The following is a 25,645-nucleotide window of genomic DNA, read 5'->3' as shown; positions in this document are numbered from 1 at the left end:
TGTGAATGTAAATAAACAGTGACTGGTAACAGTAAATGTGTTGTTCCATTTGATATCAATAACAGTCACGTTAAAGCCTGACTTAAAATGTTCGTATCTAAAATTAAAGGAGTTGTTTGTCGTTGTGCCTCTAGACAGCTATACTCTGTTGATATAACTTGAACCCATCTTTAAACAAATGTATGATCAGCCACTGATCGTTGGCCTCAATGTTCAGGCATCTGGTCTCTTAAGACGGACAGAAGTAGGCCGTACTTCTGTAGTGCATGTTTTGTTTTTATTCTAACATGAATGAAACTCTGACACATACTAAAGCATCTAAAGTCTTAAATTTCCTTGTTACTCATTGTACTAACCATTTAACGCTTGTAGATTTAAGTGTTAGTTTCTCCCACACACTGTTAGAGAATGGAACGCTAGAGAAATAGTGTGAAAGTGGTTTGATGAACTCTCTGGCCGGCACTTAAGTGTAAATTGTGGAGTATTGGTGTAGATGTAGTTGTATCAAATGTCACTGAAGAGTCATTTTTCAATAATGATTAATTTTTATTAATCCTCGCAATACCAAGAGAGGTTTGGGGTGGGGTCCTTTGTACGTATATTTTGAAAATATTGTAATCTAGTCACTTACTGTATATTTTAAAATTTTGAAAAAAAATTTTATTGCTAACTTTTGAAAACTCTGCTGGAAATTAAGAGCTATCTGATAGACAATCAAATTGCTAATCAGTCTTGAGCGCAAGACCTTAGCTCAGATTTCTTTCATCCATTCAAGATACGTGTTAAAATAGTTTTTTTCAATCAGTAATTTCCTGCATTACGACGTATGCGAGAAGCAAATACGGTGTCCGAGCAGTGATTTTGAACTTAAAACGATTATGACTCTCTGCAAGTTCTTCATGCAGTGATTACAACTGGATACGGACAGCCAGAAAGAGCGGAAATGAAACCGACTTCATCTTAGATATTTGATGTTATTGCATGTCGTTCTAAGCGCAAGCGTTAATCATCTTGACAGACATGAAAAGTATTTTCTTTATGCACTTTAGAAATAAATTTGTCTTCTATAAATCCACATTCTGCTAGATACAAAATGAATTTCTAGGTTTCACTGTATATCATAATGAATGTGCTATATATGTCTTAAACTTGTAGGGTAGCATTCTTTGGTAAATTTTACGAATGAATTTTACGAAGGAATAGCATGTCACAATTTATGTGCCAAATTTATACGGTGGACATATTTCAGTTTGATGTTAGGTGGAGAGAGATTCAATTTTTTGACCTACTAAAACAACGATTGTCTCCTTCAAGAGTTCTTTAGTGTATGACTGTGAGTACAACTTTAGGTACCTGGCACCAAAGTATCAGAACCTTCAGTCTGACAATGTAAACAAAAGCAGACTGAATTAAAATTTCCGCATTCGCCTCTCGTCTGATGCACTGATTATAATTCTTAACATACACACTCTGAACTAGATTACTAGAGTGAAATTAAATCGCTTTGGGGAAACAGAAATATTTTATCTGGAATTTCTTCTGTGTATGAAACGAATTTGTGTAATAGAAATCAACACTACTTATGATCCAACTACCAAGGAAATAATACCAGAGCGAAAATCTCCAGTTATCGAGAACTTCCCGTAGTGGGGCAAATCAGCAAACAGCTGAAGAGTCTCGGAGATCACCAACACACTAACGGTTGGTTGTTTGGGGAAGGAGTCCAGGCAGCGTGGTCATCGGTCTCATCGGATTAGGGAAGGATGTGGAAGGAAGTCGACTGTGCCCTTTCAGAGGAACCATCCCAGCATTTGCCTTTAGTGATTTAGGAAAATCACGGAAAACCTAAATCAGGATGGCCGGACGCGGGATTGAACCGTCGTCCTCCCTAATGCGAGTCCAGTGTCTAACCACTGCGCCACCTCGCTCGGTCACTAACGCTGAGATCAAATTCAAGTGATTCCACTTCTTTTTGGCCACGAGTCTTCGGTTTGAACAGAAAGCAAAACTTTTTCCGCTTTCCCATCACTGCTTTTAAGTCCTGTAGAAAAATTGTCATTATGATAAGTTTCCTTTGTTAACAGATTACCGGTTTCGGTCTATAATGACCATTATCAGATCTGCAGCAAAAAATGAGGAAAAATACACTTGCACGTTGTCTACAGCTTAAAAACAATAAATAGACCATAATGAAAAGTACTACTGACATAAATATGCGTTTGTGCACTTGAAGTGTGAAGAAGCATACCTGTTTTATAAAAACGAAGTCCTAATGTAGTGCAGCCATAGTGGCATCGTCAAAAGTTAAATGCAAAATCAGCATCAGCATCATCAAATATATGTAAATAACATCGGATGCACGAGTCATGTTGTCAGTAGCACTACTGTTCAAAACAAGCTGTCGTACAGTAGCCACAAGATGTCTGTGTTGTTAAGTTGACCAGGTCTCGCTAATGTAGGCATACAATAGTTTTCAATGATTAATTGAACAACGTAAAATAAAGGGGGATACAATAGTTGACGTCTGTAATGAGTTTATAATGTCTAAAAGGCAGTACAGTAATAAAAAAAAACGATGAAATAGAACACGACAAAAGTCGGATTGTTAAAATGAGGAAGAGTTAAGAGACAGTAGTTGGCACATGCTTAGGTACCAATATTCTAGATAATGACATCAGTAATAAACACCTTCGATTGTGCACGGAATAAAATAAAAAAACTATAAAACAAATCGCTAAAGAAGCCACAACGAAAGAAAACACTGCTGCCCATAATCAGCACCCTCTGTTAGTGTTAACGCATAGGGGAGAAATGGTTGGAGGAACGTGACCGCCAGAGGGCCCCTCCTACCCTGCGGCACTCCGTTGCAAGCAAAGAATGATAAAATTCCGTAACAGTGCATGAACAACATTACCTAGTTAATGCAGTATATGAAATGAACAGAGAAGGAACAAGAAAATAGTAGAGTCATGCGTAAAACGTACGAAAAACGAAGTAAATATGTGAGGCACTCAATACTAGGTGAAACTATCAACAAACTATATGATATAACAGAGGCGTGCAGAAATTAAAACACCGTCAAACACAGCAGAGTGTAGCAGTTTTGTTGGTTCTTGCGTTTTTGCTTTATAAAGTTCAAGCTGCTATACTAAATTAAAAACACGGACTTTTTCCACTCTGTGGAGAATACACATACAATTTTCAATGATCCCTATGGAATAACTGATTCAGTTAAATGCTGTCGCACAGCAGTTTTGTCCCGTGCCTGTGAGTGTTCTTTAAACCTTAAATTAAAAGAGCGGAATGTTTGACCGATATAATATTTGTCACAGTTACTGCAGTCAATCCTGTATACTCCAGAGCCATCAAATTTGTCATACTTCCCTTCCAGTTTGTTTTTTTCGCAGTTTTAGGGTGCTGTTAGCCTAATGTTACATGTGGCTTTCGAGTTAACAACACAGGAACTTGAAATTTACAAAGCAAAAAACAAAGATCCAACAAAACTGCTTAAATAGCAGAGCGATGTTGTATTTAATGCCTACTTTGATTTTTTTTTTAATCTCATTTTGTTCGCTTCATCTGCTCGGGGCGAACGTCGTAAGACATCCGTTTAAGTTCGTTGTTCATCGATTAACATTCTCCTAGTATTGAGTGCCACACATAATTACTTCGTTTTTGGTACGTTTTACGCATGACTCTAGTATTTTCTTGTTCCTTCTCTGTTCATTTCATATACTGCATTAACTAGATAATGTTGGTCATTCACTGTTATGGAATTTTATCATTCTTTGCTTGCAACGGTGTGCCGAAGGGTAGGACTCTGGCGGACACGTTCCTCCAACCACTTCTCGCCTATGCGTAATTCTGGCGTTAGCGCTAACAGAGGGCGCTGATTGTGGGCAGCACTATGTTTCCTTCATTGTGGCTTCTTTAGCGATATATTTTATAGTTTTTTTAATATTATTCCGTGCACAGTCGAAGGTGCTTATTACTTATGTCATTATCTAGAATATTGGCACTTGAGCATATGCCGATTACTGTCTCTTCACTCTTCCTCTTTTTAACAATCTGACTTTTGTCGTGTTCTATTTCATCGCTTTTTATTACTGTATTGCCTTTTATACGTTATAAGCCCATTACAGACGTCAACTATTGTACCCCCTTTATTTTACGCTGTTCAATTAATCACTGAAAACTAGTGTATGCCTACATTAGCGACATCTGGTGAACTTACAACACAAACATCTTGTGGCTACTGAACGGCAGCTTGTTTTGAACAATAGTGCTACTGACAACATGACTCGTGCATAAGATTTTATTTATATATATTTGACGACGCTGGTGCTGATTTTGATTTTAACTTTTGACGATGCCGCTATGGCTGCACTACATCAGGACTTTGTTTTTATAAAACAGGTATGCCTCTTCATACTTAAAGCGCACGAATGCATATTTATGTAAATAGTACTTTTCATTATGGTCTACTTATTGTTTTTAAGATGTAGACAACCTGCGAGTGTATTTGTTTTTTTTTTCATTTTTTTGCTGCTGATCTGACGATGGTAATTATAGACCGACCCGGTAATCTGTTAACAAAACGTTTGTGACCATAGACGTAAATTAAAGGAAATTTATTGTACATACGGGTCACTGTTTTATTCGCGACAATGTCTCCGCTTGTGAAAGTGTCATTATGTTCTGTAAGGCAGGTCGGTTTTGTTCTGCTTTGCTGTAATATTTAATTTAGTTTTGTATGGTTGCATTGAGTACTTCATTTAAATGTATCTGAAATTAAGCATGCGTGAATTAGAACGTAAGAACTTTACTGTAAGTAACTACAACGTAAAATATTGAGTGTGTTAAGGCAGACACTTGTACCTGCTCCCGAAATTTTTGGGGTGAATAACAAAAATGTAAAAGCTGTTTAGTCTAGCAAAAGGGGAAGAAAGGAGTGCAATGTTTTGTCGATGTCAAGGTTTCTATACAGGGTGTTCGGAAATTCCCGTTACAAACTTCAAGGATTAATAGATGGGAGAGAGTACATAATATTTTGAATAGGAACCCATGTCAAGTACGGTAACAGAACTACCCGCGGAAGGTAATAGTGCGTCTAGTGTTCCAGTCCAACTCCGAGTTTTGATATGCCAGGAAGTTTTACAGCATCACACTCCACGGTATAGACAAAGTTTCGTTCTATTTGTTCCGCTCCGGAATAATGCGGCCACGTGGTCCCTAGCGGCATTTCACATCGTGCGATAGGGGACACAGCTATCGAAAGGCAGAGGCCGAACAAGAGCGGTATTCACAGCCTGTAAAATATCGACGTTTTATTGGAACTGCCCAGCGGATTGCTTCTATAAGGAGGCCACACGGGAAGTTACAATTAAAATCTGTGTAGATAGTGTCTTCCCTAGACAAGGGCATGTCAGTCTCCCGTATACGAAGGGAGTCGCTTAAACGCAGAACCAAATCGATTATTTTTTTGTGTTCATCATAAACTATTGCATCATCATACAAGATAAGAAATACATTGTTTGGTAGCACGCCACCGTTATATTTGAAAGCACTGTTCTCCTTTATAATGTCGTTCTGAATGTTGCTCGTCATTGCGTTACTCAAACGGGAACATACCAAAAAATGATTCAAATGGCTCTGAGCACTATGGGACTCAACTGCTGTGGTCATAAGTCCCCTAGAACTTAGAACTACTTAAACCTAACTAACCTAAGGACATCACACACATCCATGCCCGAGGCAGGATTCGAACCTGCGACCGTAGCGGTCGTGCGGTTTCAGACTGTAGCGCCTTTAACCGCTCGGCCACTCCGGCCGGCAGGGAACATACCCAAGTTTGAGTAAACGATCTTGATGAAACTTGGGGTGGAGGGTGTAGAGAGGGCAAAATAGTGCAGTATTTTTTTTTTTTTTTTGTTTGTGCCTAATTTCATTTTTAAGGAGTAAAACACACGTCGAAAGGTAATTTTGCATATTTGTATTATAGGAAATGTCTTCGAAACGCTGATATATAAAAACTGTTTTACATATAAAAGTCGATACGCGATTAATGTTCTTGAAAACTGTATAATCAACGTTTGTAATAATATGAAATTTTGCAAAATACCCCATCACCATTTATTAATTTTAGAAAATGAAAACATTTGCTATAACACAAATTAAAGAAGGTTCTAAGCTCCCCATACATCCCTGAGTAATAAATCTGATTTCTGAAATACCATTTTTGAGAAATAAGCTTTACACGGTGTATGCTGTGGGAGTATTTTCAACATACCTAACTAAAATATCTAAAATTCTTTACTATTCTAATTATTTATTTTATTTACATTTATTTGATGTTAAATTGTTTTACGTTTTAAGCTTATGGCTTTTAGTTGTGTAGTTTACTGTTTCACATACGTGTATTTTGTATTCGAAAATAATAAACAACTCATTATCATGATAGAAAATAATTAAAATAATGATAATCTGTAAGGAAACGCTTGAAATATAACGGTTTTTACCACGCTCATAAAATGGACGACTTGTCTTGGCGTAATATTCACTACGAAGAAGCAAACATAAAACAAAATTCAGCAGGATTTCAAATTGCCACTGGTGGTCCTCTAAATATCCTGATTTGTATCAAACATATTTCATTACATTGATAAGCTTTGGCGTACAGAATTGACTACGTACTAGTGACTACAGCTTGATTGTATTGTTTCCCAAATGGAGTTTGACATCAAAATCATTCAACAGAACTACATCCGAAAAACTTCTCACAAATTTCTTCCAACATCGAGAGCCGTATACGGCCCACGGCTGTAACTGTTTTATATTGGTTTTTCCGTCATGTATGTTACGTGAATACATTTCGTTTGTTTTATTTGCGCACTGTAAAAAAAGTTGTTTTAATCGTTTTATCACAGATTATCATTATTGTAATTATTTTCTATCATAATAATGAGTTATTTATTATTTTCAGATAATAAAGTAGACGTATGTGAAACGGCAATTAAAAAACAAAAAAGTTATGAATGTAAAAATTAAAATAACAAGTCAAAACATAGAAACAAATGTAAGAAAAATAAATAATTGGAATAATAAAGAATGTTTAGATATTTAAATTAGGTATGTTGGAAATACTCTGACGGCACACTGTGTAAAGCTTATTTTCCAAAAATGGTATTTCAGAAATCAGCTTTGTTACACAGGGATGTACGTGGCTTGACAGCTTCTTTAATTCATGTGATAACAAAAGTTTTCATTTTTCAAAATTAATTAATGGTGGTGGGGTATTTTGAACAATTTCAGATTATTACAAAACTTGATTATAAAGTTTTCAAGAACATTAATTACATAAAAAGTTTTACGTATATCATCGTTTCGAAGGCATTCCCTCCAAACCTAAAACGCCAAATTACTTTTCGGGGCCTGTTTTATCCCTTAAAGGTGAAACTGGACACAAACGAAAAAAAGAAAAAATACGTGTTGCACTATTTTGCTCCCTCTACACATCAGCCACCTTTAACCAAGACCGTTTATTGACACTTGGAATGTTCCCTTTTCAGATAAGTTAGAAAAGAAAATAAGGCAGATTCACTAACGAGCGTCCGCGCGCGCACACACGTGCCAGGTAAATAGTCACCCCTGAAAATTATCAATGTTTTTAATCGTAAGTCCGGAAGGGCTACGGGTTGTTTCTTCTGGCAGTAGAGCCCGATGGTAAATTATGCCTCATTTAATAACTACAACGATTATCTGGAAAGTAAAATTTTGTAGAGATTCAAACAAAAAGACTACACAGTAACCTGGGGATATGCGTTGGGGCAGATACAGAGCGCTCTGAACTTCTATTGAACATATCAATTACCGGAGTCAACTGATTTCACATCACCGAGATAAGGGTTATGGCAGTGGACTCACATTTAGGAGGAGCGAGATCATAATACCCAACCCGATTCATGTTATGCACGACTGCTTCCTGTCGCATATACACCACCGAATTCCTCCGCCATCCTTGGCGCCGGAACGGTAAGCCTTACCTTCTTTCTTCTTCCTATAGTGACAACGTTTAAGTCTGTAATAGAAGTCGTTCCCCCTGAGATTGGAGGCAGCGCGCGTTTGACTGCCTACACCTAACACCGCAACGAAAATATTTCCCGGACTGTTGTTTCATTACGCACAAGACACGACATACGTGCTACTATGGGCTATTGGAACAAAGAGCTTCGCTCGTTAGTGACGTGATATCGCGTAAACATGTCCTTGTCACGAAGCGCGTACTCTCGTCGGTAGAGCATGCGATGATACGGATATTAGAGGATATCCGTAGTAATAATTACTTTGTAGTGAAAAAAATGGTTCAAATGGCTCTGAGCACTATGGGACTTAACTTCTGTGGTCATCAGTCCCCTAGAACTTAGAACTACTTAAACCTAACTAACCTAAGGACATCACACACATCCATGCCCGAGGCAGGATTCGAACCTGCGACCGTAGTAGTCGCGCGGTTCCGGACCGAGCGCCTGAACCGCTAGACCACCGCGGCCGGCTGTAGTTAAAAATTAAAGGATAATGTTAGTATTGAGATATTCGTTTATTTGCATTACGTGCTATTTTCGTCAATTTGCATTGCTTGCTGTCGATAATACTTACTATTCTTTTGAGTTATGTCACCCATTCTATCCGGAGTGCCACTATTTTGTCCTGAATGTAATTCCCCAGAGAAAGTATAATTACACTCAAAGGGCTATCGATGGCGACATGGCTTCCTTCCTAATTTTTCGCAGGAATACACCTCCGTCTTATTTCCATCATACCAGCCTTATCTCCATCTTGTTTCGTTTGCATTAACGGACTTAACGGAAGTTGCCACAAAGCGAATTAAAGGCTGTTCTGTGATACTCTATCCATTGGAATCTTCGTTTCCTGGTCCGACTCCTGTTTGTCACACATGACATGAATCCTGTACAGTAGAATATCAGTGGATCTATCAACGCCTCTCTTAAATATATTCACCAATACACAATGCAATTCTTATTAGATTGAGAAGTGTAGCACTTACATGCTATTTGATATTGTGGTGAATTACAGCACCTTTCATAAACGAAATTTGTAACCAACTTTTAACAGAATGCATTATATGACGATAAGTATTAACAAATGTTTTATTTGAATTCCCACTGTTGTGGTCACGTTCCGCTGAATATTTAACAAAACCCGTTCCGGTAATGTCGACGCAAATTCGTAATATATGGAGCATATGAAGAATAGGTTTATACACTCTTGCCGCAGTGGATACACCGGTTCCCATCAGGTCACCGAAGTTAAGCGCTGTCGGGCGTGGCCGGCACTTGGATGGGTGACCATCCGGGCCGCCGTGCGCTGTTACCATTTTTCGTCGTGCACTCAGCCTCTTGAAGCCAACTAAGCCAACTAAGGAGCTACTCGACCGAATTGTAGCGGCTCCGGTCACAGAAAACCATATTAACGACCGGGAGAACGGTGTGCTGATCCTATCCGCATCCTCATCTGAGGATGACATGGCGTTCGGATGGTCACGATGGGCCACTTGTGGCCTGAAGACGAAGTGCTTATACACTACACTGTTTGGTTGGCTTTCACAAAAATTGGATCTGATCACACATAACGATAGGTAAAAATGTATTTATTAATGGATAAAGGTGCCTAAAGGCTATCACTCGTTTCATATATATTAGTATTAATTTAAAAGATTTTTCTGTTTCATATTAAATTTGAATGTATATTAATATGATGGTAAACGTGCTCGAGACCACTAAATAAATCCTCAAACCTTTCTGCCATCTTGGTAAAATAAAATAAGTTAAATTGATACGAAATATGAAATTACAGAGAATTTATGTATGGAAGTCTCATCTCAGAGGAATTTTTGTGCCGGTCATAAAACTGGTCCTAGATTTTGCGGGCCCGTAAGATTTTCGAAGTTATGGTGGTTTTAACATTGTTGTTGTTGTGGTCTTCAGTCCTGAGACTGGTTTGATGCAGCTCTCCATGCTACTCTATCCTGTGCAAGCTTCTTCATCTCCCAGTATCTACTGCAACCTACATCCTTCTGAATCTGCTTAGTGTATTCATCTCTTGGTCTCCCTCTACGATTTTTACCCTCCACACTGCCCTCCAATGCTAAATTTGTGATCCCTTGATGCCTCAAAACATGTCCTACCAACCGATCCCTTCTTCTAGTCAAGTTGTGCCACAAACTTCTCTTCTCCCCAATCCTATTCAATACCTCCTCATTAGTTACGTGATCTACCCACCTTATCTTCAGCATTCTTCTGTAGCACCACATTTCGAAAGCTTCTATTCTCTTCTTGTCCAAACTAGTTATCGTCCATGTTTCACTTCCATACATGGCTACACTCCATACAAATACTTTCAGAAACGACTTCCTGACACTTAAATCTATACTCGATGTTAACAAATTTCTCTTCTTCAGAAACGCTTTCCTTGCCATTGCCAGTCTACATTTTATATCCTCTCTACTTCGATCATCATCGCTTATTTTACTCCCTAAATAGCAAAACTCCTTTAATACTTTAAGTGTCTCATTTCCTAATCTAATTCCCTCAGCATCACCCGACTTATTTTGACTACATTCCATTATCCTCGTTTTGCTTTTGTTGATGTTCATCTTATATCCTCCTTTCAAGACACTGTCCATTCCGTTCAACTGCTCTTCCAAGTCCTTTGCTGTCTCTGACAGAATTACAATGTCATCGGCGAACCACAAAGTTTTTACTTCTTCTCCATGAATTTTAATACCTACTCCGAATTTTTCTTTTGTTTCCTTTACTGCTTGCTCAATATACAGATTGAATAACATCGGGGAGAGGCTACAACCCTGTCTTACTTCTTTCCCAACCACTGCTTCCCTTTCATGCCCCTCGGCTCTTATAACTGCCATCTGGTTTCTGTACAAACTGTAAATAGCCTTTCGTTCCCTGTATTTTACCCCTGCCACCTTCAGAATTTGAAAGAGAGTATTCCAGTTAACATTATCAAAAGCTTTCTCTAAGTCTACAAATGCTAGAAACGTAGGTTTGCCTTTTCTTAATCTTTCTTCTAAGATAAGTCGTAAGGTCAGTATTGCCTCACGTGTTCCAACATTTCTACGGAATCCAAACTGATCTTCCCCGAGGTTGGCTTCTACCAGTTTTTCCATTCGTCTGTAAAGAATTCGCGTTAGTATTTTGCAGCTGTGACTTATTAAACTGATAGTTCGGTAATTTTCACATCTGTCAACACCTGCTTTCTTTGGGATTGGAATTATTATATTCTTTTTGAAATCTGAGGGTATTTCGCCTGTCTCATACATCGTGCTCACCAGATGGTAGAGTTTTGACATGACTGGCTCTCCCGAGGCCATCAGTAGTTCAAATGGAATGTTGTCTACTCCCGGGGCCTTGTTTCGACTCAGGTCTTTCAGTGCTCTGTCAAACTCTTCACGCAGTATCTTATCTCCCATTTCGTCTTCATCTACATCCTCTTCCATTTCCATAATATTGTCCTCAAGTACATCGCCCTTGTATAAACCCTCTATATACTCCTTCCACCTTTCTGCCTTCCCTTCTTTGCTTAGAACTGGGTTGCCATCTGAGCTCTTGATATTCATACAAGTGGTTCTCTTCTCTCCAAAGGTCTCTTTAATTTTCCTGTAGGCAGTATCTATCTTACCCCTAGTGAGACGAGCCTCTACATCCTTACATTTGTCCTCTAGCCATCCCTGCTTAGCCATTTTGCACTTCCTGTCGATATCATTTTTGAGACGTCTGTATTCCTTTTTGCCTGCTTCATTTACTGCATTTTTATATTTTCTCCTTTCATCAATTAAATTCAATATTTCTTCTGTTACCCAAGGATTTCTATTAGCCCTCGTCTTTTTACCTACTTGATCCTCTGCTGCCTTCACTACTTCATCCCTCAAAGCTACCCATTCTTCTTCTACTGTATTTCTTTCCCCCATTCCTGTCAATTGTTCCCTTATGCTCTCCCTGAAACTCTGTACAACCTCTGGTTCTTTCAGTTTATCCAGGTCCCATCTCCTTAAATTCCCACCTTTTTGCAGTTTCTTCAGTTTCAATCTGCAGTTCATAACCAATAGATTGTGGTCAGAATCCACATCTGCCCCAGGAAATGTCTTACAATTTAAAACCTGGTTCCTAAATCTCTGTCTTACCATTATATAATCTGTCTGATACCTACTAGTATCTCCAGGATTCTTCCAGGTATACAACCTTCTCTTATGATTCTTGAGCCAAGTGTTGGCTATGATTAAGTTATGCTCTGTGCAAAATTCTACAAGGCGGCTTCCTCTTTCATTCCTTCCCCCCAATCCATATTCACCTACTATGTTTCCTTCTCTCCCTTTTCCTACTGACGAATTCCAGTCACCCATGACTATTAAATTTTCGTCTCCTTTCACTACCTGAATAATTTCTTTTAACTCGTCATACATTTCATCTATTTCTTCATCATCTGCAGAGCTAGTTGGCATATAAACTTGTACTACTGTAGTAGGCATTGGCTTTGTGTCTATCTTGGCCACAATAATGCGTTCACTATGCTGTTTGTAGTAGCTAACCCGCACTCCTATTTTTTTATTCATTATTAAACCTACTCCTGCATTACCCCTATTTGATTTTGTATTTATAACCCTGTAATCACCCGACCAAAAGTCTTGTTCCTCCTGCCACCGAACTTCACTAATTCCCACTATATCTAACTTTAACCTATCCATTTCCCTTTTTAAATTTTCTAACCTACCTGCCCGATTAAGGGATCTGACATTCCACGCTCCGATCCGTAGAACGCCAGTTTTCTTTCTCCTGATAACGACGTCCTCCTGAGTAGTCCCCACCCGGAGATCCGAATGGGGGACTATTTTACCTCCGGAATATTTTACCCAAGAGGACGCCATCATCATTTAATCATACAGTAGAGCTGCATGTCCTCGGGAAAAATTACGGCTGTAGTTTCCCCTTGCTTTCAGCCGTTCGCAGTACCAGCACAGCAAGGCCGTTTTGGTTAATGTTACAAGGCCAGAGCAGTCAATCATCCAGACTGTTGCCCCTGCAACTACTGAAAAGGCTGCTGCCCCTCTTCAGGAACCACATGTTTGTCTGGCCTCTCAACAGATACCCCTCCGTTGTGGTTGCACCTACGGTACGGCCATCTGTATCGCTGAGGCACGCAAGCCTCCCCACCAGCGGCAAGGTCCATGGTTCATGGGGGGGTTTTAACATATCGATTTATATTTTATTAATATTAATACAGCTGGTGAAATTGGATTACTGTTGAACGTGTAACACGTGACCTTTTGCTCTCTAGCATCTGTTGAATAATGTTACTTAAGTCAGATCAGTTGGTCTCAAATGAAGCCTGTTATTCTACTATGATCTTCGTCCACCCCCGTAGGTGAGCGGTCAACGTGGTGACTGCAATGTGGAGATCCAGGGTTCGGTTACCAGTACTACCATGGGTGTTTCCCTCGTGTGAGGGGACTGGAAAGGGATGCACTCACCCTTATGATGCCAGTTCAGTAGCTACTTGACAGAGTAGGTCTACTAGCCCTGTATCAGTATGAGTTGGTTGATTGGGTAACTAGCTGTAACTGTGGCTGGAGTCTCTATGATCTCCCCTCTTAAGAGTGTGTATTAACTGCACCAGATCAGCAGAACACTCGCCGGCTGATCTTCTGTTCCAGGTGCCGGACTTTGTTTCTTACAGCATGTGTTTCGTCGCCTAGTAAAGAACTGATTAAAGGGACAGTAGGGAAGCTACAGATCAATGAAAGTCAGTATCGTCTGGCAATGTATCTATTCTGAAACGGACACGTAAATGAGAGGTAGCTGTGTCACAAGTATCGTAACGTATCACTCAGGATAAAGCAGCCGCTTGACGAGTATCGGACTTTCTGTAGGATAGGTCAAAAAGCAAAAGTTCACTTAAACAACAATGACTTCAGTAAAAAGACCAGTCCCAAGCAAGACCGCACAATGAATTAATATGAATCACTGCAACATGGAAGCTAGCCTAAGGTCAGGAATGCGGTCACAGTAACAGGGGTCGGACTAGAGCTTACCGCACTACATGTCGATTGGAACGGTTGTATTACGTTGTGCTAATATAATGACAGCACAGACGCAACCATCGTAGTTGCGGCGAACAATTCGGAGACGGTTAACACAATGATGCTCCCAAAGTAATGGAAGACAACACTTGCCACAAAATAGCCGTAACTGTTGCATGAGGAACCTCGCGATGGCAAAACCTTCAATAACTGCAACGGGATGGAGTGGAGAGCTGCGCTACGGACCATTTCAAGACTCGATCGACGAACTATGGTGAACCTCTTCGGTATACGAAAAGGTCCTTGTAGCCAGCGTAACTGAAGCTGGAGGTGTAACCAACCTATCTTCTGTTCAGAGCGGCCTTCAAGATGAGTGGCCCAAACTGGCGCGGATTCCCAGAACTTGGAAGACTGTATATCTCTGCCACCGCGTGACTTCCACGATGATTCGAAATAACGGCCAGGGAACCAAGCTAGTTTTCACCATCTCGAGCGTTTTCAACATTAAAGAAATGGGGAATTCCAAAATTATCCTGCCCCTTGCAGCCGATGATTCTCCATGTAGACAATACCTCGGTAGTGACTGCGGACCTGGGAAAACTGGTTTAGCAGTAGTAATTGAGTAAATGAGATTGACGGATTTTTAATTAATTGGCCGACCGGTCTCTGTTTGGTACCTGTGTACTCGGAATTTTATTGTGAGTTAGAATATGTGTTCAGATTTAAAGAATTAAATTTATTACGGTGGGGACTGGTCTGGACAGGCGCCGTGGCATCTCCAAGTGCGTTAAATACTTGCAAACGTCACCGTGTTACAGCTGCGCTCTCAAGGGAACAATAAAACACATAAACAAAGCAATTAAGACATCTAAACGGACAAATCACTGTGCAAGCATTCGTTGGGCCCTTTATTTCTACACACAAATTCTGGCACTCACAACGCTCGTTCAGGATGACAGAAGGACGGCCGTGTGCGACAAACTGTTGTTGAATCCAGCTTCGACGAGAGTGTGGGTAGAATAGGCGAGTGGGTAAGCCAGCCATTTAACCTAGCAATACCAACGTAGTTTACATAACGCGTGTTACCAGGGGGGCTACTTTAAGCCCAACAAAAAATATTTAAAAAAACAAAATTTGCTAATTGTTGTTGAATTACATTAAAAACATACGTTTCAAACAGATCCTGATGTGTAAGTAGTGTCCGGAACTTGGAAATATCTTCTAGCCAAGTCAGCGCATTACCGACAGAGGATACTTTATGCTCGCCGTAAAAAAAGTTAAAAGATGCGAAATTCGTTAATCGTTGTTATCTTTTACCCTCACTTTTTAAGCAGATACTCATGTGTAAGTCAGTCCCTAAATCTGAAATTTTTAAAACGTTTACGGAATATTGTAGAAAAGCTCATTAAAAACAATATTTTTTTAAAAAAATTTTAACGTAATTGACTAGCTTACAGTATTTTCGAAAGGCGGGCACAAAGTTATTTCCCATCCTCGCCCTTGGGGTTGCTGGCAGCTGTGCACTGTGAGCCTCAGCGTCTGGAGAGGCAACCGACTGTCGGTGACACTGAAACGCCCCTCTAGTGGCTATTGTTGCTTCCTAGGCCGTGACCTTGGGGGGCGCGCTTGCCGCCAGCTGCCACCGCTTTGCAACAACAAACCGTCCGGGCTAACAGTCTGAACACCTGAGAGACTCGTATTTTGGTGTGCTCTGAGGTAGGAGCCTGCGACTGACAGGCTATTGTGGACCAATTACGGCACGACCTCTAACAGTCTTACGGCGTCACAAATAATCACCTTATAACGAACACAAACAATATAAATATTAAGCCACATAAATATCTTATCTACTAAATTTCCTAGCGGTCGCCTTTCTTCTCCGTGGCTCGGATTCAACTTTCTGGCGCCCAGCACTAGCACAGTTTTTTAATGTAACATGATTTCGTTTGTTAGGATTAACAGTCTCTGAGGTGTTTGTTCTCTAGTGACTAGCGCTACATTAATTAATTATTCTACCATGCAGTTACGTCTCAAGCTTGATACTCTAGTACCATAACATTCCTTTTTATGCTACTTTCATTCATTTGCTTTTCTCTCTTGTGTTCATTTCCTTTTGAAATCACTATCTCCGGACGAGAGTTGTCAGCTACGTACAAGTTTCATCATAATGCTGCCTATCCCTTTACAATCGATGTTTTCAATGTTCTCTATTTCTTAGTATCGCAGAACGAACTGTTCGTTGGGACCAGCACAATTATAATGGAAGCCTTAGTACGTCTAATTGTCAAACACTGTGGTGACAAATATCACTGGATACCTCCTAATACCGTGTCGGACCTCCTTTTGCCCGGCACAGTGCCGTGCAGAAGTACTGTGCAATACTGCCTCTATAGCCATCCATAATTGCGAATGTTTTGCCGGTGTAGGATTTTCTGCACGAGAATTGAGACCACTAAATAAATCCTCAAACCGTTCTGCTATATTACCAAACTAAAATAAGTTAAATTTATATGAAATTTAAATTCACTGAGAATTTATGTATGAAACGTGCACGAGCTGACCCTCGATTACGTCCCATAAATGTTCAGTGGGATTCCTGCCAGGTGATCGCTCGAAATGTTTAAAATGTTCTTCAACCTGTCGCCAACAGTTGTGGCCTGGTGACATGACGCACTGTCATCCATAAAAATTCCATCGTTGTTTGGGAACGTGAAGTCCACGAATGGCTGCCAATGGTCTCAAAGTAGTCGACGATGGATCAGGTTAGACCAGAGGGCCCAGTTCATTCCATATAAACTCAGCCCACGCATTATGAAGACACCACCAGCTTGCACAGTGCCTTGTTGACAACTTGAGTCCATGGTTTTGTGGGGTCTGCACTACAGTCGAACCCTACCATCAGCTCATACCATCTTAAATCGGGACTCACCTGAACAGCCGACGGGTATCCAGTTGCCTAGGGTCCAACTGATATGGTCACGTCGCCAGGAGAGGCGCCACAGGCGATGCTGTGGTGTTAGCAGAGGCTCATGTGTCGGTCCTTTGCTGCCATAGCACACCAACGCCAAATTCGTTCAGAGACTGTAAATTCCCGTCATAAGGCTATAATCACGTCGAAACATTTTCACACGAATCACCTGAGTACAAGTGACAACGCCATCAATGCACTACCCTTTATACTTTGATGCGCAGTTGGCTGGGGAAGCATGGGGAAAGTAGCAGTAGTGGGGTCGCTCACAGCGCTGTAGGGGAAATACCGAAGGCTGCAGAGGAAAGTGCTATTCTAAGCTGAAGCCTACGCTCACATTTTTTCTGTAAATATCAATTGGGGCCCCTGCATGCCCATACTTGCATAGTGATAATTCAAGATGATCTACTGTTCCCTCTGCTTTCGTTAGAATCTAAAAAGAATTCCGCTGAAAATGCAGCGTTTATTTTCGCCACGCTTGTTAACCATTTGTGACTTTCAGAGAAGCGTCATGAGTGGTGAATTTTGAGTAGAACCTATACATTTCTCTGGTTTCCATGTTAAAATTTGCTTCTTTTGGGGTTGATTTGGGGGAGTGGACCAAACAGCAAGGTCATCGGTCCTATCGGATTAGGAAACGATGGGGAAGGAAGTCGGCCATGCCCTTCGAAAGGAACCATCCCGGCATTTGCCTGAAGCAATTTAGAGAAATCATGGAAAACCTAAATCAGGATGGCTAGATGCGGGTTTGAAACATTTTCCTCCCGAATGCGAGTCCAGTGTGCTAACCACTGCGCCACCTCACTCGGTGACTGCTTCTTTTGCCAAAACAGAGTGAAGTTTATATAGTCTCACCTCATTAATATTGTTGTGCAGAAGCAACTGTGAGAGAATTCTGAAACAGTGGTTTATTACACGACGAACTGAGGAAAAGTAAGGTCCATAACTTATGAAAAAGCACATCCTCAACAAAAAAAAGTGTAATGTCTTCACTTACGTTGTGCCAAAACCCATTGCATTTATTGTTTCACCAACTGTCGATGCCCTCAAAAATTACATTCTTTCGTCGAGTAAGGCCATTGTAGGTGACCTAACACGATAGGTAATCAAGTTTTACATAATAACGATACGTAAAATACTTTCCTCTTTCCGTGCTATCATTTGCGAAATTATAATTTCGATATCTGAAACCGTTCATGAAGTATGAGGAATGTTGCGCATATTTCACTCTGGCTTCATCACTGGTGAGGAGCGATCGCAGATGATTATGCTACATCAAATCAATTTTCTCGAGATTGGTGACAGCTAGATACCTGTAACCAAGTCTAAATAAAAATTCAGTATGTTAGTAAGATTTCATAAGCAAAAACATATTATATAAATATGCACCAAATACAAAATCATAGCGACCCCTATTTTCCATTGTACACTTTTCCGAATTTCACATAGTGTATTACTTATAGGTTAATATCACAATAACTGGGACCAATAACTAAATGATGGGCACATTATCATGAAACGAATAGTTTCTGTAAAATAGTGTGAGACGGTAGGCAGGATGCGCACCTCGATTCTGTCATCGCTGACCGGCCGAAAGGTGGAAAACAATTATCGTCCTCTCCTTCCCAACAAGCGAATGAACTCGCCCAGCTTTTTGGACGAAAAATGGTCACTGCGCATTGGCCACCGTGTCCTGCGTGAGGTATACAAATGACAGCTCCGCCCATGCACTGCCCTTTTGTACCTTGTGTACGCGATACCGTCGCCATCTGTATCCGTGCGTATCGATATCCCATGACTTTAGTCACCGCAGTGTAAAAGCCGGCGCAGATGATTTCAACCACGAAACTGACCATGTATGTTTACAGCCAGAAATTCATCCATGGCGACTCATTCAGAGGGTTCGGCCGTTCTGCTGACAGTGCAGACCGGCCGCATTTGAGTGAAGGATTAACTAACCATTTTCCAACACTCCTACTGAGATCATTAAAAGTTGGCATATTCGAGTGTGCCCTATCTGTAATTCCTCTTCTGGGGAAGGAAGTAATGGTGCTACAGCTCTCACGGGCGTAATTACTGGCCTCAAGAGCGTCAGCTCTGCAAGGGAATGCCCTGTAGCATCGTGGATTAAAGTGTTAATGATCTCTTCAAACTGCGAAATGTAGTCTACCCATTTCGTATGTCAAACTGAACAACGAAACCTCGTCAGATGCCCGAATTCGGAGAACACTCTTAAATAGGATTTCTGTTGCATGGTGAAGGCTTTTCCGGTGAATAGTAATTAGATCCGACCTACTTCCATAAGGGAAGCGGTCGCTATCGATTGTGTGTTCTCTTCGTCTTGAGCGTCCTCTCTCGTGAATTAGAACGCTGTACTGACGTAAAATTCCTGTCTGAGTCGGCTTTAGTTGGCGCGGGGTCCTGTACAGAACTGCGCATCTGTCGTTTGCTCGTCCTCCCCCTCCCCTCCCCTCCCCTCCCGGCCCATCCAACAATACACATGATAAACCGTTTCCACGTTTAAAAGAATTGTAACACATACGATACTCCACTGCCACGCTTAAAAGAATTTTAAGTTCGTCGTTAACTTGCTGCCAACATATCAAAAGACTATTACCGCAATAGAGCTACTGTTGTGGTAGTAAAATAATTCATGGGAGAAGGAATCTCAGTAGGTATGGCAATTAATAATAAAAACTGACTCACCTATAAGTGTCCTTAGAATTTAATGAAATTCAAATTCAAGCAAGATTCACAGATACTGTTTAGGATACAGTCTTAAATGTACTCATCACCTCACTGTGCTCTATATTTGCATGAAAATAAATGATTTGTGAGTTTGGGCACTAAGGGTTTTCTGATTTTCAGACTTTACACAAAACATTTTTATCTAGCTCTTTGACGAGCAAGTTCATGAAGTGTCATAAAAATTTACTTTTGAAACCACTTCCTGTTCCACTGATAACACGGCAAGAGAAGACAGGGGTTCTTGGGAGATGCTGCTCCTGAAATAACTCTTGATCAACTTCAAAGATGGAAAAACTCCTTTCAGCGGAAGCGACGATCACTGGCACAATTAGCAAAATTCTGTAAGCATTGTAAATGTTGGGACATTTCATTTAACTATTTCAATATTAGCGCTGGAGTTAATATATCCTTGGGCACCATATTTTTGAACACTATGCTATTCATCAAAAGTTCTGGTTCAATAATGTCTTTTAAACATTCACCGTTTACGTTTACGCTTAGCTCTTTCTCAAGTTTCTTATGACATTTTCAGTTCTTCGTCTTGGATGTGCCGTAAGCATTCTAGAGAGAACAAAAAGCCGAATATTTCGGAATACTTACTCAATTGCCCAAACCTTTGTTTCAAACTTTTTAATACTGTGGCAACGACAGGATAGAAGAAATCAATTTTCTAGTTCTGTAGTCCTCTACCGGAAATTGTGGCATGCAAACCATCTCGTCACTTTCATAATAAAACTGCTTAGTCTTCTTGCCAGCTTTTTTTTAAATATATATTTTGGCTCAAACTGTAAACTTTCGGCTCTCTGTTTCGCAGTTAGCTGCGCGTTAACAAAACCCTCACGGAAATTCTCAAGAAACTACTCTAAATTTTTCCGAGCGTTAGTTACTACTTTCACGTCCATGTTCTCTGCTTGAGGTGCCTTACTTGCGACGTTAATGGCAAGGAGAAAATCATACCATATGACAACGCCTGCAATAAACTTTCAGTTTTCTAATCCGTTCACAGCAAGCGAGTGTGCTTCACCCTTTGTTTTCGATTTATCAGTGCTATTTCTCACCTCAAGAAGGGCATCTCTTCACTTCTCTTGCTTCGTTATAGCTTTGACACACTCCACCCTACGTTCCCCTCGAGTATCTGAAAGCTTCTTCACTGTTAAAGACGGTACCCTTTTCAATAAGATTTCCCACCTCTTTGAATTACGCCCAAAAATGTGACTGCTTTTACTATAGACTTTGCTGCATCTAATAACATACGATTAAGACTGTGGTTAGCACACGGCATAATGGTCTCGCGGTTAAGGCGCTCAGTCCGGAACCGCGGGACTGCTACGGTCGCAGGTTCGAATCCTGCCTCGGGCATGGATGTGTGTGATGTCCTTAGGTTAGTTAGGTTTAAGTAGTTCTAAGTTCTAGGGGACTGATGACCACAGTAGTTAAGTCCCATAGTGCTCAGAGCCATTTGAATCATTTTGAACCACACGGCATACAAAATGCTCCTGGATTACACTTTAGGTTTCGGGCATGAACACCACTTAGATGAACTTTCATATCTGCGCCATTATCGTTAACTTTGGCCTTTCCAATCATGAATATCGAGACCTAGTTGATCTAGTTTCAAGAAAAGGGTTTCAGTCAAACTTCCTCCTGTTGTTGAAGTGGCGTTCAGAAAACCGAGAAAATGTTCTCCTGCAGTCACTACGTCTTTGGATAAGTTTACAAACCTAACAATCATGTCATTTGTTAATTGTGGTTTGTATCAGGAGTATAACCAAGCATGACTGAAAAATATTTACTTCCTGTTAGAAAATTAACACTGCTGTTTTTTACTTCGTTGGAAAGCAGATTTATTTGTTCATTTTGAACGACTTTACTAGGATAATGGTCATGAACTTCTTGAGACTATGCGGTGATAACACCGGTTCCTGTCACATCACCGAAGTTAAAGACTGTCGGACTTGGCTAACACTTGGATGGGTCACCGCCCGGGTATGCCGAGTACTATTGGCAAGCGGGGTGCACTCAGCCCTTTTGAGGCCAATTGAGGAGATACTTAACTGAGAAATGAGAAGTAGCAACGACGGTCGCGAATATTGACAACGGCCGGAAGAGCGGTGTGCTGATCACACGCCCCTCCGTATCCCCATCCAGTGGCGCCTAATTCTACATTCTACATTTATACTCCGCAAGCCACTCAACGGTGTGTGGCGGAGGGCACTTTACGTGCCACTGTCATTATCTCCCTTTCCTGTTCCAGTCGCGTATGGTTCGCGGGAAGAACGACTGTCTGAAAGCCTCTGTGCGCGCTCTAATCTCTCTAATTTTACATTCGTGATCTCCTCGGGAGGTGTAAGTAGGGGGAAGCAATACATTCGATACCTCAGCCAGAAACGCACCCTCTCGAAACCTGGCGAGCAAGCTACACCGCGATGCAGAGCGCCTCTCTTGCAGAGTCTGCCACTTGAGTTTGTTAAACATCTCCGTAACGCTATCACGGTTACCAAATAACCCTGTGACGAAACGCGCCGCTCTCCTTTGGATCTTCTCTATCTCCTCCGTCAACCCGATCTGGTACGGATCCCACACTGATGAGCAATACTCAAGTATAGGTCGAACGAGTGTTTTGTAAGCCACCTCCTTTGTTGATGGACTACATTTTCTAAGGACTCTCCCAATGAATCTCAACCTGGTACCCGCCTTACCAACAATTAATTTTATATGATCATTCCACTTCAAATCGTTCCGCACGCGTACTCCCAGATATTTTACAGAAGTAACTGCTACCAGTGTTTGTTCCGCTATCATATAATCATACAATAAAGGATCCTTCTTTCTATGTATTCGCAATACATTACATTTGTCTATGTTAACGGTCAGTTGCCACTCCCTGCAGTCACTACGTCTTTGGATAAGTTTACAAACCTAACAATCATGTCATTTGTTAATTGCATTCTGAGGATGACGCGGCGGCCGATCGGTACCGTTGAGCCTTGAAGGCCTGTTGTTCGGACGGTTTTTGTTTGTAAATGTTCTTGTAAAACAGGGTCAAATTTTGTCATTTCAATCAAACCAAGACAATAATCATTATTATCTTGATAGCGCTTGTTGTTGCTTCTTTTCTCGTAAGGTCATATATTACGCTGAGCCAGGGACCTGGCGGCGAGTATAGTTCTCGTTAGAACCTGACGCCAAAATCCCTTCCTTTTGTAGTACTTAAAGGTCATTTCGATCGATTACCGCCTTCCTTGTTTCAACCTGTCTCACATTCTGGCCATTTTTTGTAGGCTCTATGTGTTTAAATGATCGTTCATGCTCTTGAAGCCGATTTCCACAATTAACCCAGTCTCACAGTCCATAACTGGACAGCTTGGTTGAAGGAGATCCAAAAAATTTACAACAATAACAAAGCACACACGCCGGAGTTATTCTGTAGCAAAAATCTTTGTTGGTAGATTCAGAACACAAAGCCTTTTTCGTTTCCTATTTTCTTTACTAGACCAAGTTCTTACGTAAAAAGAGTTCAAAATTTTCTTCTGTTTGTGTAGTAAAAATTCATCTATCGTGAGGATGTTAACGTATTAGGCCAAGTGTCTGGGTTCAGATTTGTAATTATTCAGGATCGCTACTAGTAGGCCTACCTGAATGGGTGGTAGCAGGATGTTCGCATTCAAATACTTCCTTTCCATTTTTATCTAAAGCACTATATTATCAGAGGTTATTGCTAATACCATCGCCGGGCTTGTTATTCTTAATTTGTGAGAATGTTGTTCGAAGAAACTTTTCGAAAGCTCCTTTTTGTGAGTGAATCGATTTCCTAAATCTCTCTCTCTCTCTCTCTCATTAGACATTCCCCTGTCGGAACTGTAAACTTCACAGCACAAGAAAAACACTGTATCTTAACACAGAACCCACACACAACACATGGAACGGTGTAAAATGGAAACATACATTTAAACTCACAACAATGAACAAATTATTCTGAGAGAGATACCGTCTGGCTGATGAATGTTATGTTTGTTCGTTAGCCCCAACATTGTGTTGCAAGGGTGCGGTGAGGGGGGGGGGGGGGGGGCATGAGAGACAATGAATTGCGTATCTGCGCGCATCCCATCATACTCCTTGGTTCCCAGGACTCGGATGCAACGATAGTTCCCTGCGACGTACACCTGTATCCATGTAGTCGTGTCCCAGTGGGTATATGATTCAATTACATTACATTCGTAATTAAAATTAACAGTTGATTCAGAAACACCTTACTTTATTCTTTCAATTTGTTTATAATACCAACATTAAAATTACCTTCTAATTCTTTGCGGGGGACCTGTACGGTGGCACCGTTTGCACATGCTTAGGGCCGGCTCTGATTCCTGGCGTACACGGTATTCTGGTGAGAGCTGTTATCTCGTCCTCGACGTGCTGTCATGGGCTTCTCCAGACCTGTGATTTGGTTCTGTGGCCGGTCATTGGCACGGCCCGTCCCTGCACTAGGTGCAAGTATACGCTTTTTCCCCGCTTGGAAATTGTATAATTGGTTGGTTGATTTATGGGAGAGGACCAAACAGCGAGGTCATCGGACCCAATTGTCTAGTATCAACAGTATTTCCAAAGATTATTCTGTATTGATGACTGGAATAGTTAATAACTGTCGCCTCGCCCATTCTGGCATCGTGTGTTATATTAATGGGATCATTTCGTCGGGATCCATAGGTGGGTCCAGGTGCTGCACTGCCAAAATTTCACAGATAAAAAGCTCGCGGAGACTCTGGCCCCGTTAGCAGAAAGCGTTTAACTATTTCCTGACGTGCCCGGTTCCAGCACTGAACCAGGAAATCACAGCTCATCTGCACAAGTCCGCATAATAGCGTAGTATTATTTGGCACCACAGGATCGCCTCGGATTTGGGGTGTTGTCCAGATGAGTTTAGTAATTGCCGTGGATCAATGTTATCAGACTCGTACCAGTCTTGAAAATGTTGCAGGAATTCCAAGGGGTGAATTTTTAAATTCAGTCCGGTTTTTCGCTCTCAGTTGGAGGGTGCGTAAGGTACAGTCTGTGGCAACAACTGGTAACTGTGGTTTTCAAGGGTCTGGGGCAACTCCTCTCCTAGTGAATTCAAAATGCTCGATCCCACCGGAACTATCTCTCCGTGATAGTGAACGATCTGTTCAGTATACATGCGACAACATGCGTACCTAATATGGTCCAAAACGCCGGGCATCAAAACTGAATTTTCTGTTGCTCATACATGGGGTTCTGTTGATAAAAAGGTAGCGACAAGTATTTTGGATAGCCCTTAGGCTACGGACTATTTGTATCCCCAGTAGGAGGATCATATTAGTGTCACTATTCTGCAGTACAGGGTCAAAATATGAATATTACACACTTCCTCCTGCTTAGGCAAATAGCGAAAATCGGTTGTCTCTTTTTGCATTTGATTTAGCCTATAGTGGGCTTGCTGGGACGTACGGAGGCACCACTGGTTCCTCAGAAAACCCCAAATAGCTTTTTTTTAACTATATTTTCGCCGTCGCCATCGGACAAAAACCCAGTCAAGAATTCCAAGACGGGTATGCTCATCAAATAGCTGAAATATCCTTACGATATATTCCTAAGGTCCCAACCTCGAAAATTTTCTTGATATCTTTATCCGTTTCCAAGATACAGAGGTTAAAAATAACCCTACTTCTTCGTGTAAATTACGCACATAAAATGTGGTTTGAGTCGAAAACACAGTTTATGAAGTGACGTAGCATGGAGAAATGTGCCGTAAAATGTTCCCGTGATGATCTGGGAACCCCACGTTGTAGTAATGAAGCCCATGC

Source organism: Schistocerca cancellata, chromosome 4 (assembly GCF_023864275.1).
Source record: "Schistocerca cancellata isolate TAMUIC-IGC-003103 chromosome 4, iqSchCanc2.1, whole genome shotgun sequence".
NCBI lineage: Eukaryota > Metazoa > Arthropoda > Insecta > Orthoptera > Acrididae > Schistocerca > Schistocerca cancellata.
Note: the sequence above shows the minus strand (reverse complement) of the source record.